Here is an 11,477-nt window from a genome sequence, read left to right as displayed (position 1 = left end):
TGAGAACATACAGTATTTTTCTTTCTGTGTTTCTTATGTTGTGGGGAAGAGGGAACAGTGCAGAAAGTGCTTTTTTGCTCTATGTACTTTTGTATTGTTTAAATTTTTATAATGAACAAATACTTCTTTTGTATTTGAAAAAAAATTTTTTTAAGGCAGAGTCAGAGATTGTATAAAGAAAATAAGAGAGGCTAGCCAGAAAAACCTGCCTCCCCTGGGTTTCCCAGACTGGGCCCAGCCTGCCCATTTCACCCCTTCACATAAGGAGCGGAGGAGGGCCCGGTGTTTTTCCCTCTGGTCCAGTTCTGCTACTCTTTCTGGGGCCACTCGTTCCCAGGAGTGCCCCTTACACCCCGCGCCAGCACAGGTCTCCAACCACTGCACATATTTGTTGTTGGATGATAATAAATAAAGACTGGGGAGTGCTGGCCATCGGAGCTGACAGCCATCTCTGAGCCCCTTCCTACTTAAGTCACAACTGATCAAACTTGCAGTTGCAGGAGAGAACAGGAAAGGGAGTGAAATAAAAACCAAAACGGGAGCAAGTTCACCCATCGCATGCCTCCTGCTTTCGTGGCCCATTTGCCAGAACTAGTGACCAGCCCCAGAGGTTCTGGTGAGTTCTCTCATAGGTGTGCACAGTGTGGGGCAGGGGGAAGCAGCTTATCACGTGCTTATTTAGCCCCACTCACAAACGTGGACCAGGTGCCTCCCAAATTCTCTTCCCATACCAAAAGGTCCTTGTTTAGTTAGAGCTTATTTTCATTATAAAAGTAATACCCTACAGAGAACATCTGTGGAGGGATATGCAAGAAACTGGTAATGAGCACCCCCTTAGAGGAGTGGGGGAGGATGGGAAGGACTTACGCTTTTCACTGTATATTCCTTCCTTTTTTTTTTTTTAAACCACTTAGAAACATTATCTATTAAAAAATGAAAACTAGGGGGCTGGCTGGTTACTCAGTTGGTTAGAGCACAGCCTTATAATACCAAGGTCGTGGGTTGGGATCCCCATACTGGCCAGCTGCCAAAAAATTGAAAAAAAAATAAAAAGGAAAACTGAGAAAACATATACACTCACTGAAAAAAAGGTGGCAAAATTAGAAGAGTATAATAAATATTAAAACATCCATAGGCCCACCACCAAGAGAGTCATTGCTACATGTCTGTATTAGGTGTCTGTGTTTTTATAAATGTTGGCATAATTATACAGATACGTGTTATGTGGGATCATACTGTAGATATAATTCTGTACTTTTTCTATTACCATTATATCCCAAAAGCATTTCTCCATATTGTTAAGAATTATTTATAAACATTTTTAATGGATGTGCCATGATTTACTTAATAATTATCCTTCTCCTGTAATTAGAATTTTTTAATTCCAGTGTTTTGCTATTATAAAGGTACTCTGAACGTCTTTGATTGTGCCTCTTTTTCTGTATTTCTATTTGCTCCATACCTAGATTGCGATTCTATGAGTTGTGCACACAAAAAACAGTTATCTTCTCTTGGTATAATGTTTATGGTCTCTCGAGTCCTTTTATCTACATTATTTCATTTGATGAGTAAAAGGGAGTGAGGGTGTGAGTAAGGGCCAGCGTGAGGGGAGGAGAGAGGAAACGAGGCACTGGGTGGTCAGAAAAGGAGGCCATCAGTGCAGTGAAGCTGCTGGTAGGGGTTTTGTGAAGGTAGAGGCCTGAGCTTCACCTCTGAAGGACCAGCAGCATGTGCAGGGTGGCCCACACAAGAAAGTGGCACACATGGAGACGTACACATGGAGACATGTGGAGTTGAGTAGGAAGGGGTGTGGAGAGATCAGACTGGCCAGAGACAAACCCTGTGTTTTGGGAAACAGTGGTCAGATAGATTAGGGACCACAGAGTTGGGCCTGGTTCCATCAGCAGTTATCTTTGAGCTTGAGGTTGTCTTAAAGGCACGATGATTTAGGATTAGCTTGGCATCAGTGTGGGATGAATGGAGGTCAGGGAAAAGCTGGAAGTAGGTAAGACCTGTGCTAATGGAATAGATGTGAGCTAATTAAAATGCCTTAAACTTCTGAAGGGGCCTTGTAGACAGCAGTGTTTCTGTGTGCCTGGGACTAGCCAACATTGCCAGGCATGTGGTGGGGCTTAGAGGAGTCATAAATTTTATTCCATACATTTTATTTACTCTGCAGTTTGACCTGTGGAATTGGCGGCGAGACTGAGTTTTTGTGGGCATGTTAGGTTTCTTTTTTATAACTGATCTATAAGATTTTAATGATTAATGTACATTTCATATCCTCCTTAAAGGGAAATGCTTATGCAGAAATCATTCTCCTGGGAATCAGGTTTCAAGCTGGCTAGTGAGTAGGTTTTGAGATTCCTCCTGCTGAGTTTCACTCAGAGTGCCCAAGTTCGGACCCCAGTGATGCCCCTTCTTCCTTCCTCAGACATCTGTCCCTAGATCCCAGTGATCATATGCCCACTCCTTCTCTCCACCTGAGGGAAGTAATTAATGAAGCCTTCCAAAGGCCTGTAACTTGTGATACTGTTAGTCCAGGCCAGGGTGGGGGACTGTACCAATGGCAGGGTTTTCATCTAATGTCCAGCATTCCCTATCTGCCCTTACCCTGTAAGTTCCTCCAGTCTGGAACTCTGCCCCCAATTCAGAGGAATTCAGAATTATACCCCCTTCACTCTTCTGAGAATTTAAACCCTGAGAGTGTAAGAGGACCAAGCACATGTCCGTGATCTGGAACCTGAACTTCATCTCCAGCCTCCTCGCCTGCAGCTGCCCAACTTAAGCTTTACCCACCAGCAACTTCAAACTGTTTGTAATTCCTACGTAGAGTCGCCTCTGTGCCTTACCTTTTGCCATCCCCTCTACCTGGAATAGCCTCTCCTTTTTCTTGGGCAATTGATGTTTATCCTTGAGACCCAGCCCAGGCATCACCTCCTTTAGGAAGCCTTTCCTGACACCCCCAGGCTGGGCTGGCTGTCCCTCTGTGTGTCCCTCTCTGAATCCCTCCCTTGCATCTGCTCTGTCTCTGTCCTTGCACTCCGGTATTGTATTGTACTCTCCTGACTGCTTGTCTCTCTCCCCTAGTAGACTGTAAGTTCCTCAAAGGACTGCGTCTTCTTCCTCAGTGTCCTCCCAGCGCTGAGCGCAGGGCCCAGCACCCAGCAGACCCCATACATGCACAAGGACTGCTGTGTTGTCACATCCTGCAGCACTCTGCACTTGGACAGGACACTCTGAAGCCAACACCTTACTCACCATAAAAGCAGCTGCCCAACTTAAGCTTTACCCACCAGCAACTTCAAACTGTTTGTGATTCCTACGTAGAGTCGCCTCTGTGCCTTACCTTTTGCCATCCCCTCTACCTGGAATAGCCTCTCCTTTTTCTTGGGCAATTGATGTTTATCCTTGAGACCCAGCCCAGGCATCACCTCCTTTAGGAAGCCTTTCCTGACACCCCCAGGCTGGGCTGGCTGTCCCTCTGTGTGTCCCTCTCTGAATCCCTCCCTTGCATCTGCTCTGTCTCTGTCCTTGCACTCCGGTATTGTATTGTACTCTCCTGACTGCTTGTCTCTCTCCCCTAGTAGACTGTAAGTTCCTCAAAGGACTGCGTCTTCTTCCTCAGTGTCCTCCCAGCGCTGAGCGCAGGGCCCAGCACCCAGCAGACCCCATACATGCACAAGGACTGCTGTGTTGTCACATCCTGCAGCACTCTGCACTTGGACAGGACACTCTGAAGCCAACACCTTACTCACCATAAAGCCTCAACCTGCCCTCAGTCACTGGATTTTGACGTTCTTTATTGGGTGCCTGTATATGATTGTTGTATCTTTTTGTCTTAAGTATTTTGTCTGATATTAATATTACATGGTTTTGGTTAGTATTGGTCCAGCATCTCTCTTTCCATCCCTTTATTTTCAACTTTTCTATACAATTTTGTTTCTTTTAGTCAGGCTCTAGCTGGATTTTTTTTAATCCTATCTGATTTGTCTGTTTTTTAATCTATTTTGTGTATTGTGATTAATAATATATTAATATTTTGACTCATTTCTGCCACCTTATGTTTTCATTTTATATTTATTGTCCTTTTTGCTTCTTTTTCCCTCCTTTCCTTGCGTTCTGTTAGAATGACAAAGTTTTCTGTTTTTCCTTCTTTACTCTTCTGGTTTGGAAACTCTGAATTGTATTTCTGTTCTTACAGTAGTTACTCTTACATTTAACATGTGTACTTAACTGTAACTTTTCTAATGAAATTTAGATATTTTCTTATGTAAGTTCTCCAAAAAGGCAAGGATCTTATTACTCTTTACCCTATTGAGCAAGCCACTCCACTTCTTTCTTATTATTGTTGTCTAAAATTTAATGTTTTTAAATGGTTTTAACTAATTTTTTTTTTTTTTTTGTCTTTTGTCTTTTTCTGTGTCCAGCCACGGATCGCAACCCTCAGTGTTGCCCCCGCACCAGACCGGGGACCGGCAACGGGATCGCAACCCTCGGCGTTGCTCCCGCGCCTCGCTCAGCCAGTGAGCGGGAACCGGTCTGTATGTGGGATCCGAACCCTCGGGCGGGAGCGCCGCCGCGCTTCCCAAGCGGCGCACTATCCAGTGCGCCACCGGGCCGGCCCTTAACTAATTTTTTAATATTTAATTGTTAATTAAATCGACCAGCATATTGTATCAGTTCCTACCCACTGTTTCTTACATCCCATTTCTTTTCTCTGATTTACTTTTCTGCTTTCCAAAGCACTTGCTTCAGTGGTTCTTTTGGTGAAGGTAGTGCCATCTTACCTAGAACTCTCGTTTGTGTATGTATGTATTGTGTGTGGATTTGTTCAGTTGTTTTAAGGAAATGAAATGACCTGTTAAAGCTAATCAAGTAAAAAATCATAACACCCCAGGAGGACGGACTGATACAACTCAACTAGAAGTCTGACAAATTTATTGCTGATGCAACCCTTGCTGATGAGACTCCTCATTTTTTGTTCTTGTATTTCCTACATGGGCTAAGAAATTATTACCAACAGTAGATAGGCAGATCTTGGGGGTAAAATATGGGTTGTAATATCCATGTGAATAGTAATACTGCTCAGTTTCTGGATGTTTTGGGTACCTCTGCCAACAAATTGTTATTCTAGAAAGGAACTGTTGATCCTTGGGTCTCAGGGGAATGGGCCAGAAGTGTCCTGGCTTGAGCCCTAGCCCCACGTTAGATATTCTAGTTGTATAAAATGAGCCTCATTTGTTCCTGCAGGTAACTTAAGTCTCTGAGCCTCAGTTTCTTTATCTATAAAATGGGAACAATATTACCAATCTTGCAAGGTTGCTGTGAGGTACATCGATAATACAGATAAAGCACCTAGCACAATGCCCAGCACACAAAAGACATTTATGAATGGAAGTGGTTATTACACTTCTTGGCACTTAGGAGACACTCACTGAACACTTGCTGAGTAGTGAATGCAGGAGTCTACCATGAAAGGTTTCATTGAGGAGCTAGGTCATAAAGGAGAGGTGAGATTTGGGCAGACATTAATAAAGGAGGACAGAAAGAAGGCATTCCCTGTGAGAGGAACTGTGAGTGAAGGAAGAGAATCAGAGGGTTGTGCATGCAGCCCTGCTCAGGCAAGTGAAAGCATCAGTCTGGCTGGAGCAGAGGTTGGGGTGGGCAGTGGGGGAGCTCTGGGAGGGCAGGCAGAGCAGAAAGGGGAGCCAGGGCTAAGCGTGTATGTGGATCTTTGGATCCACCTGGCCAGAAGGCTGTTTTGCCAGGCCAGCTCACTCTGCCTGGCACTTGCCTTTGGTTCCCCTTCCTGCATAGACCTTCATTTCATTTTTGATAGGCAGAGGCTTGCCCAGTGTGGCCTGGTGGCCAGACAAGCTGAAAGTTTAAAAGAGGAAGCATCTGGATGAAATTGGTTTTCAACCAATATCTTATTAAGGAAGTTGAGTCATTCTGCTTCTGCTATTTATCCCCTCTGGGCATTCAGAGAAGGACAAATTTTTACTTCCAGATGAAATAGTCATGACAGGGATTTGCCCTGGCCCCTCAGTGGATATTCTCAAGATGGATTTTTATTTTCAAGACAGATTTTTATTTTTATTTTCCTTTCATGTATGGAGAACTAAGGCTCCATAGTGTGGAATGTCTAAGGTAAGGCTCAAGATGCCTTGACTATATGGTGCTGAAACAGAGAAGTCCCACCATTTCAGGGGTGGGTTTTAGTAGCCTGGTGGCAGGCAAGGGGATGAACATTCATTTAGCATCTTCTGTTGGCCAGGCAAATTGGTCAGCATTTCATGTCCTCTCCTTCACTCAGTCCTCAAGTCAACTCTGAGGAAGCTAAGAGAAGAAACTCACAGCAGTTAAGTGGCCTGTTCAAGGCTTATATGTAGGCTCAGGAGGCAGCAGCCCGGGTTCAACCCCAGTTTGTAACTGCGTAAACTTTTTGGCATGCTACTGAACTCTAAGTCATATCTTCACATCTGAAAATGAGATTAATAGTGGTAGGTGTTCAATAAATATTGACAATTATTGTTTAGAATTGGAGTCATCCAGCCCTCAAACAGTCCTGACAAGTCAGTTACATTCTGGGAACTAGAAGGAACCTCAAAATTTTCCTAGGCCACTGGTTTCCAAACTCTTGGAGACCTAGGATTCTACAGGGGTCCTTGGTAAGTGGAGGGAAGCTGAGCGTAAGGAACTCTCACCCACCTCCTTGAGTCAGAGCAGCTGGTTCTCGTGTGGGTTACATGCCAGTTGCATGCTTCTAGCTCTTTTATATATCAGGGTTTGAGGTATGATTTCATTTGACAGAAATGGTCCTGCTGCTTTTTTTAAAAAAAAGTTGCCAAGCTATAACCCATAACTTCTGGTTCCTGGTCTGGTGTTCTCACTGTACTGTACTTACTAAAACAGGGAACTGAAATAATGATACATTTTAGAAAGGTTCCATCTTTTTTTTTGTCTTTTTTCGTGTCCGGCAACGGATCGCAACCCTCAGTGTTGCGCCCGTACCGGACCGGGACCAGCAACGGGATCGCAACCCTCCGTGTCGCACCCGCACCTCACTCAGCCAGTGAGCGGGAACCGGTCTGTATGTGGGATCCGAACCCTCGGCGGGAGCGCCACCACACTCCCAAGCGGCACACTGTAGCAGTGCGCCACCGGGCCGGCCTGAAAGGTTCCATCTTTGAAGACCAACATTTAAAACATTACTTTTGTACCTTTCAGTGAATCAAAAATTCATTTAGCCTAAATGTCATTTCTGTCCCAGAATCCTAGGAACAGAAATTTTGCTGTTATAGAAAACATTGCTGTGATAGTGTTGGGCCCTCATTGTCCAATAGAACTTTCTGTAGTGATGGAAATGTTCTCTATCTGCACTGTTTAATATGGTAGCCAGTGTGGCAGAGAAACTGATCTTTAAATTTTATTTAATTACATGTAAATAGCCGTATGGTGCAAGTGGCTACCATTTTAGACTTTGTAGCCATAGACTATAGAGCAGGGGTCAAATGGTAGTCTCCAGTCCCTTAGCATCAGAATCACCCAGAGAACTTGTCAAAGTACAGATTCTGGGCCTAACACCCGGTGACTCTGATTCAGTAGGTTTTAAGAATTCATCTGGATGTGCTAATTGCAGTCAGGTTGGAAACCACTGCATTAGAGAGCTCTACTTTGGAATGGAAGAAAAGAACGAGAACCAGGCATTTAGCCCTAGCACCAATCTTCTGGGAGGACTAAGAGCAACCTGCTGGGGAGTGGCAGATCCTTGGAGTATGTGGCGAAGCTATGGACCTCTTCCCTAGGAAAATACAAATTGCATATATTTTCTGGGGCTCACAGACCTCCCTGAAGCCATCCTTGGGCCAGATAAAGAACTCATACAGCTATGCCCAGGAGTTGATCTGGTACCATCCCAGTATTTCTTACCCCGAGACTTCTCCAGAGGACCATTGAGGCCCCACGGAAGAGAGAGCAGGCGTGTTTATCATCAGGCCTGAAAGGATGAGTTCTATTCCTTTCCTTTCCTCTTTTGTTTTCATGGTTTGTGGGTGAGCCAGTGGATTTGACTGTGGCGCTGCTCACGTCCTCAGCTCTGATGCAGAGAGCAGCTGGACGAAGGCCCTGATCCTCCTCCCTGAGCATGCTGGGCTCCCCTCTCCTTGGAGGAGAGGTTGAGGCTCAGGCTGCTGAGCTCAGAGCCTCCTTTGCAGTACCCTGATGACTCATCCAACAGTATTGGAGGCCTGCATGGAGCTGGGAGAGTGTGCAGGCCAAGTCTTGGATCAGGATTTTGACTTGCTGTTAGAGGCAGAGACCTAACTGACTCCCACTTGGTCCTCAGTCCCCACACACTGCAGGAGAGAGAAGGGGCCAAGCTGCAGGGCTGTGAGCTGGGTGAACAGCCAGCAGTCAAAGCCCAGGGCTGGGGAGGCCACCTGGCCAGCATCCCAGGCTTCATACAGAACCCTGGTGTTTGTAGACCAGAACCATGGAGAAGTGGGGAAGGAGAGCAGGAGCAAGCACGTATGTATGTGTAGGAGGGCTGCTGTCAGACCAGGGTCCCAAGAATAGCCTCTTGGACTTGGAGGCTGTTCGGTGAGAGTCTGAGTCATAGTCATGTGGCCCAGGAAAGCCAGCTGCAGGAGAAGCTTTACAGCTCCCAGGCCGTGATTTTGTGCCCCTGGGAGCTGAGGGTCAGCCTGTTTTCTCCATGCCCTTCACAGGTTCAGCTGCCATCTGCTGGGTCAGCTTCTCAACAGCCTTCTTGTTACTGTCTGCCTACCAGATTGTCAGATGAGTCATCAGGGAACTGCAAAGGAGGCTCTGAGCTTGGCGGCCTCGGCCTCAGCCTCAGCCTCAGCCTCAATCTCAACCTCTCCTCCAGGGAGAGGGGCGCCAGGTGTGCTCATAGAGAGAGGATCGGGGCCCTTGGCTGGCTGCCCAGCTGAATGGATGGCTCCTGGGCTGCGGGAGTGCCCCACAGCTTTTCTGGAGGATCTCTAGCTCAGGGTGAGCTGTCTGGAACACTGGGCTGGGCCATGCCAGGCAGAGACAGGCTATGTGAGCCCGAGCACAGCTAGATCTGAATGGCTGGCTGTTCTCGGAGTACCTACTGCGCACTTGGCCCTGTTTTTCTCATTGATCAGATGGGATTCTGTCTTCCTGCTTGGTGCTCAGGATCTTCCTGTCTCTGAAGGTCATGGGAAAGCACTCTTCATCCTTTGAGTCCCTTGTTCAGCCAACATCAGTTGTCTCATCTGTGCCCCGCTGTGCTGTACACTGGGGGTGCAACCGTGTGCCTTACCTCTGCCCTCAGGATCCTTCTGACCAGGAAGGACCATGAGTTTTCTCTCCTTGTGTTTGCCTGCAACCCAGGGGCTGGGGAGTGGGCAGCATGGACTAAAGAGCCCGGGGTCTGGGTCTGCCCCTGCCACACGTGGGCTGAGAGACCTTGGGCTAGTCTCCACTTAACTAGGCCTGAGGTTCTCCAAATAAAAAGGAGCAGGTTAAAGTGACGTTGAGCTCCCTGTAAGCACACTCTACTACTGTTAGGCTTGGAGAATTTAGTTTGCCCTTTAGATTTCATTTCCGCTGGAATAGAGGCTGAGAAAGGTAACCTCTACTCTAGGCCTTATCAGTTCTTTTTCGGAGGTGGAGTGTGTTGGGGAAGTATGTGGTGGGATGAAACTATGATTGCAAGAAAAATAGCCTGCCTTGGAGGCCTTTCACCTAATCAGAAGTCAGAATCCCCCTAAGACTTCTTAAGATCATCAAGTGACTGTGAGGTTGCCCATTTGGCCTCCTTAGCAACTGGCCTTCAGAACCAAATCCAGGCATTCATGCTGGAAGCTGGAGCTGCTCTGAGTTCAAAGTTAGGAGGCTCCTGAAGGCAGAGATGTGGGGAACAAATTAATAATGACCAGCAAACCCCACCCCCTTCCCAATCGAACGGCACAGCCTTTCGTAGCCATCGTGGAGAAAAGATGAGTGAGACCAGTGCAGTAGGAGGACGCTTCTGCCTAGTGTTCCTCGCTTTCCCACTGTCTCCTTTCCTCTTCGGGCCTGACCGGGCAAAAGGCCAGAGGTACTGGAACTTTGGCTTCACGTGGTCTGCCTTTCTTTTTTTTTTTTTAAAGATGACCGGTAAGGAGATCCTAACCCTTGACTTGGTGTTGTCAGCACCACGCTCAGCCAGTGAGCGAACCGGCCATCCCTATATAGGATCCGAACCCGTGGCCTTGGTGTTATCAGCACCACACTCTCCCAAGTGAGCCACGGGCCGGCCCCACGTGGTCTACCTTTCTGCCCAGAGAACAAACAGAGGAGTGATCCAGGCTTCATGGAGCTACAGCAGCGAAGACCAAAGCTGTTAGTAACACCTTTAAGACCAACCTACTGTCAGAGAGCAATTATGAAAAAACTGTCTGCATTTGGTGACTTTTCAGGATTTGTTTAAAGCAAGTCACACCCCAGAGGGGCCCTGCCCTATGAAAAAGTCCCAGTCTTTTAAAAGGTTTCCAAATGGTAACCATCTCAGATCGGTGCTGTTCTCTTTCATGACAATCTGGTCTATGTGCTGTTGGCCCAAATTGTCGGCAACACTGGGCTGCTCTCCCTTGCATCATCCTCAGCAATGCATGGCTGGGTGAGGCAGGACCCAGAGAGAGGTGAATTCTCATGCTTTGTCCTATTTTTAGAGGTACAGGTTGGTGTTAGGGCCTCTGATGTGAATTCTACTACTAATGTCGCCTGAAAAAAAAATGATACAAGAAGTTTGCAGCCAGTGCGTTTGGACATTAGAGGAGAAAACGTGTCTTCTGGAGACTCACAAGCAGATGAGTCTTGGGAAAGAAGTCAAGTGCTGAGTACCATTTGCATGTTGAGTTTTAGACTTTATAATATGTATATATACACACATACTCTCAGTTTATGCATATATCTACCTCCTGCCAGGGGACAAAACAAAACCTTGATTCTCTCCACTTGGAGAAAGCCCCTGTGGACTGTGTAGACATGTGCTCTAAGAAGGCAAGGCTGTGTGGGGTCAGTGAGGTGGTGGTGATCTTAAAGGATGGGATTCACCACCCTGTCCTGGGGAAGCAAAGTTCGCGATAAAACAAGCAACAGACAAAGATTTAGCCCTTAAAAAGGCAAGAAGGAACCAACCCAATATTTGTGCTACATTTGTGTCCCAGAGGGAATGGGCTGGAATCCTCCTTGTTGGGCACAGTGGAGAAATCCATTTATGTTGGGGTGCTGATAGCCTGGGGGCCTACACCACGTGGGACATGTGGAGATGTTGAGAGGTTGACTCCATTACCATTTGGGGTGTTTGGAGGATAAATATGTGTGGCCTAAAGAGGCAGAGACCCTTTGCTCCCTTTCTCCTCCAACCCGTGCCTCCTGTGCCCCCTGGTCTGGGACCCTGAGTGACCTGTTCTGTTTGGTTTCTGTTTGGTCTCTCTCAG

Source organism: Galeopterus variegatus, unplaced genomic scaffold (genome assembly GCF_000696425.1).
Source record: "Galeopterus variegatus unplaced genomic scaffold, G_variegatus-3.0.2 Scaffold1910, whole genome shotgun sequence".
NCBI lineage: Eukaryota > Metazoa > Chordata > Mammalia > Dermoptera > Cynocephalidae > Galeopterus > Galeopterus variegatus.
Note: the sequence above shows the minus strand (reverse complement) of the source record.